Raw genomic sequence first — 5,415 nt, 5'->3', positions numbered from 1 at the left:
AGGGTGCGTGGGTTAAAGGGTGTGTCACAACGTGGGTGCCAGGATGGGTGCGCACCCACACTGGCCAAGACGGGTGCGGGTGCAAGGTTGGGTTCCAAGCCCGGTCACAGGCTGGGTGCTAGGATGGGTGGGTGCCAAGGTGGGCACCAGGGTGGGTGCACCCACCCTGGCCAAGGTGGGTCACGGGGTGGGTCCTAGGGTGGGTAACGGGGTGGGTACTAAGGTGCGTGCCAAGGTGGGTCATAGGGTGGGTGCCAAGGTGGGCACCAGGGTGGGTGTGCACCAACCCTAGCCAGGGTAGGTCACGGGGTGGTTGTCGGGGTGGGCGTCAAGGAGCCAAGGTGGGTGGCAAGTAGCCAAGTTGCGTGCCAAGGTGGGTGTCGGGGTGGGTGCCAAGGATCCAAGGTGGGTGCCAAGGAACCAAGGTGGGTGTCTGGGTGGGTGCCGAGGTGGGAGCCAGGGTGGGTCCCAAGGTGAGTGCAAAGGTGGGTGCCAGGGTCAAGGTGAGTGCCAATGTGGGTTCCAAGGTGCCAGGGTCAGGGTGAGTGCCAATGTGGGTTCAAAGGTGCTAAGTTGGGTGCGAGGTTGGGTGCGAGGGTGGGTGGGTGCCAAGGTGTGCTAGGTGGAAGCCCGGGTGGGTCGGCATCCCATGGGTGTCGAGTTGGGTGCCTGATGGGTGCTTCTTGTCAAGTTTTAGTCGTCGGGACTCATTTCGAGCCTTAGAGGTCGTTTCTTGTCCGGTTGCCCTGTCTTCGACCTGGGAACCCAATTTTGGTCCTCGGGTCCCATTTTTTTTTGTCTCGCATCCCACTTTTGGCCTGTGGCCTTTTCGGGGTCGATTCTCGTTTTGGGCATCAGAGCATGTTTCTTCTCCTAAAACCCAATATTTGTTTATTAAGTCTCGGAACACATTTTTGTTCTCGTGGACCCATCATGGGTCTTGGAACGCATTTGTGGTCCTTGGGTCCCATTTTGCATCCCGAAACTTGTGTTTTGGTGCTTGATCCCTATTTTGGGTGCCCACCTTGCACCAAGTGCGCACCCGGGGCAAACCGAGCGCCTTGGTGCACCGGGGCAAGATCGAGCGTGCACCCGAGGCGCCCCGAACATGCACCAAGGTGCACTCGGCCCACATGTGAGCGCAGGTCGTTGCGCCCGAGGTGGTGTGTGGGCACCGCGTTGCAGACGGGACACTGCACGCACACGACGCCCCCTCCAGGTGCACGCACGTAGGCCGGGCCGGGTGCACACCCGACGCCCTAGCAAGGTGCGCGCACCCGGGCAGGGCTCACACTTGGCGAACGGGGCGCACTTCGCGAGGGAGGGTGTGCACCTCGACGGGGGTGGGTGGCCGGGGTGGATTCGCACGTGGGTCGCGGTTTGCTAAGTACACACTGCGACAAGCTCATAACGGGTGCGATCATACCAGCGTTAGTGCACCGGATCCCATCAGAACTCCGCAGTTAAGCGCGCTTGGGCCGGAGTAGTACTGGGATGGGTGACCTCCCGGGAAGTCCCGGTGTTGCACCCTTTTTTAGTTTTTCGCCGGGCGTCGCAATGCTATTTGAATAAACCTTTTGCCCGTTTGCGTTCTCGTCGGGGCCGGGCCGGGCCGGGGTGCGCTGCCCGCACTACCGCGCGCGCGGGGGGCGACACCGAGCGCGCACCCGAGGCGCCCCGAGCACACAGGCCACGGTGCAACCCGGGCGTTGTGCGCGCACCCCGGTGCGCCCGAGGTGCTGCGCGCGCACCCAGGTGAAATCGGTGTGCACCTCGGCCAGTGCGCGCTCGGTCGAGTCGCGCACGTTGGCCAAGGTGCACGGTGATGTTTCTTACTCTAAGGTTCCGCACCAGACGCCCGGGACAGGTGAGCGAAGCTGGGCGGGGCCGGGTGCGCGGCCGGGGCAGGTGCACGCAGCTGGAGAGAGCTTTGGAGCACACTTCGGAGCGCACCAATGATGCGCTCCATTCAAAAGTTTCCTGAAAAGGCAAAAAAAGTTGAGATTATAGAATTTCCCACTTGAGAGATTGTAAAAAAAAAAAATTTAAAATGAAGGAAACGCGGGTGCCAAGGTGTGCGCAGCCCAGCCAAGGTGTGCGCACCAAGGCGCCCACCCTGGCGAAGGTGCACGCAAGGTGCGCACCCGAGGCAAACCGGACAATTAACCCAACTTTCGACTTCGCGCGCACCTTGGAGCGCACTTCGGAGCGCTCCTTGGTGCGCACCAATCTTGGGCACCTCGGAGTGCACCATGGCGCCCACCAAGGTGCGCACCCGGGGCAAACCGAGCTCCGACTTCGTGCGCACCTTGGAGCGCACGAAAGGTGCGCACCATGGCGCCCACCAAGGTGCGCAGCCCAGCCAAGGCGTGCGCATCAAGGTGCGCACCCTGGCGAAGGTGCGCACCCGGGGCAAACCGAGCTCCGACTTCGTGCGCACCTTGGAGCACACAAAAGGTGCGCAACCCAGCCAAGGTGTGCGCACCCCGGTCAAACCGAGCTCCGAATCGTGCGCACCAGAGGTGCACGCCATCGTGCGCACCTTGGAGCACACTTCGGAGCCCTCCTTGGTGCGCGCCGATGTTGCGCACCTCGGAGCGCACCCGGGGAAAACAATGCAATTAACCCGACTTTCGACTTTGTGGGCACCTCGGAGCGCTCTCGGGTTCGCACCTCGGAGCACACCGAGGTGCGCACCTTTGATGCGCTGCCTTCACCAATTTCCAGAAAAGGCAAGAAAACATTGAGAAGGTGTGCGCACCGAGGTGCCCACCCTGGCGAAGGTGCACGCGAGGTGCGCACCCGGGGCAAACCGGGCTCCGACTTCGTGCACGCCGCACCTTGGAGCACACTTCGGAGCGCTCCTTGGTGCGCACCAGGGCGCGCAACCCAGCCGAGGTGCCCACCCCGGCGAAGGTGCACGCGAGGTGCGCACCCGGGGCAAACCGGGCTCCGACTTCGTGCACGCCATGGTGCCCACCGCGGCGAAGGTGCACGCGAGGTGCGCACCCGGGGCAAACCGGGCTCCGACTTCGTGCACGCCGCACCTTGGAGCACACTTCGGAGCGCTCCTTGGTGCGCACCATGGTGCCCACCAGGGCGCGCAACCCCGCCGAAGGTGCACGCGAGGTGCGCACCCGGGGCAAACCGGGCTCCGACTTCGTGCACGCCGCACCTTGGAGCACACTTCGGAGCGCTCCTTGGTGCGCACCATGGTGCCCACCAGGGCGCGCAACCCCGCCGAAGGTGCACGCGAGGTGCGCACCCGGGGCAAACCGGGCTCCGACTTCGTGCACGCCATGGTGCGCACCGCGGCGAAGGTGCGCACCCGGGGCAAACCGGGCTCCGACTTCGTGCACGCCGCACCTTGGAGCACACTTCGGAGCGCTCCTTGGTGCGCACCAGGGCGCGCAACCCAGCCGAGGTGCCCACCCCGGCGAAGGTGCACGCGAGGTGCGTACCCGGGGCAAACCGGGCTCCGACTTCGTGCACGCCGCACCTTGGAGCACACTTCGGAGCGCTCCTTGGTGCGCACCATGGTGCCCACCAGGCCGCGCAACCCAGCCAAGGTGTGCGCACCAAGGTGCACGCGAGGTGCGCACCCGGGGCAAACCGGGGTCCGACTTCGTGCACGCCGCACCTTGGAGCACACATCGGGGCGCTCCCGGGTTCGCACCGGCGTTGCGCACCGTGGTGGGCACCTCGGAGCACACCAAGGTGGGCAGCGAGGTGCGCACCTTTGATGCGATGCCTTCACTAATTTCCATAAAAGGCAAAAAAAAAACGAGATTTTAAAATTTCCGTTTTGAAAGATAGTGAGAAAAAGGGAATGCTGGTGCCATCTTGAGCCCGCCCTGGTGCGCAGCCCAGCCAAGGTGTGCGCACCAAGGTGCCCACCCTGGCGAAGGTGCGCGCCCGGGCAATTAACCCAACTTCCAACTTCGCGCGCGCCAGGGTGGGAGCGCACCCAACAACCGGGCCTGGGAAGAGCCAATGCGAGAAACCCCACCAAACGCTCTGACAAAAAAAGAGGGGGCGCTCCAGTAACCCCGCTTCGGAGCGCACCCTGGGCAAACCCAGCCAAGGTGCCCACCCCGGCCAAGGTGCAGGCGAGGTGCGCACCCGGGGCAAACCGGGCTCCGACAACGTGCACGCCGCACCTTGGAGCACACTTCGTAGCGCTCCCGGGTGCGCACCTCAGAGCACACCAAGGTGGGCAGCGAGGTGCGCACCTTTGATGCGCTGCCTTCACTAATTTCCAGAAAAGGCAAAAAAAAAAGGAGATTTTAAAATTTCCGTTTTGAAAGATAGTGAAAAAAACGGAACGCGCGTGCCATCTTGAGCCCGCCCTGGTGCGCAGCCCAGGTAAGGTGCCCACCCTGGCAAAGGTGCGCACCCGGGCAATTAACCCTACTTCCGACTTCGTGCGCGCCAGGGTGGCAACCGGGCCTCGGAAGAGCCAATGCGAGAAACCCCACCAAACGCTCCGACAAAAAAAGAGGCGGCGCTCCAATAACCCCGCTTCGGAGCGCAGCCGGGGCAAACCCAGCCAAGGTGCCCACCCCGACGAAGGTGCACGCGAGGTGCGCACCCGGGGCAAACCGGGCTCCGACAACGTGCACGCAGCACCTTGGAGCACACTTCGAAGCACTCCCGGGTGCCCACCGGCGTTGCGCACCGTGGTGGGCAGCGAGGTGCGCACCTTTGATGCGCTGCCTTCACTAATTTCCAGAAAAAGGCAAAAAAAAATGAGATTTTAAAATTTCCGTTTTGAAAGATAGTGAAAAAAAAGGAACGCGGGTGCCATCTTGAGCCCGCCCTGGTGCGCAGCCCAGGCAAGGCATGCGCACCAAGGTGCCCACCCGAGGTGCACACCCGGGGCAAACCGGGCTCCGACTTCGTGCAGGCCGCATCTTGGAGCACACTTCGGAGCGCTCCTTGGTGCGCACCATGGTGCCCACCAGGGCGCGCAACCCAGCCAAGGTCTGCACACCAAGGTGCCCACCCCGGCGAAGGTGCACGCGAGGTGCGCACCCGGGGCAAACCGGGCTCCGACTTCGTGCACGCCATGGTGCCCACCGCGGCGAAGGTGCACGCGAGGTGCGCACCCGGGGCAAACCGGGCTCCGACTTCGTGCACGCCGCACCTTGGAGCACACTTCGGAGCGCTCCTTGGTGCGCACCATGGTGCCCACCAGGGCGCGCAACCCAGCCAAGGTGTGCGCACCAAGGTGCACGCGAGGTGCGCACCCGGGGCAAACCGGGGTCCGACTTCGTGCACGCCGCACCTTGGAGCACACATCGGAGCGCTCCCAGGTTCGCACCAGCGTTGCGCACCTTTGATGCGCTGCCTTCACTAATTTCCAGAAAAGGCAAAAAAAAACGAGATTTTAAAATTTCCGTTCTGAAAGATAGT

General features: G+C 63.3%; 1 non-coding gene across 1 annotated transcript; it reads left to right on the top strand.

Moving 5' to 3' along the window:
• Nucleotides 1-1,412: 1,412 nt before the first annotated feature.
• LOC131866924 (5S ribosomal RNA) lies at nt 1,413-1,531 on the top strand. The gene has a single exon (XR_009365523.1). It is a non-coding gene; the product is annotated as a 5S ribosomal RNA (ribosomal RNA).
• The last annotated feature ends 3,884 nt before the right edge of the window (nt 1,532-5,415 follow it).

This window comes from Cryptomeria japonica, unplaced genomic scaffold (assembly GCF_030272615.1).
Source record: "Cryptomeria japonica unplaced genomic scaffold, Sugi_1.0 HiC_scaffold_157, whole genome shotgun sequence".
Taxonomy (NCBI): Eukaryota; Viridiplantae; Streptophyta; class Pinopsida; order Cupressales; family Cupressaceae; genus Cryptomeria; species Cryptomeria japonica.
The sequence above is the reverse complement of the archived record's forward strand: the minus strand, read 5'-3'. Positions and strand labels throughout refer to the sequence as shown.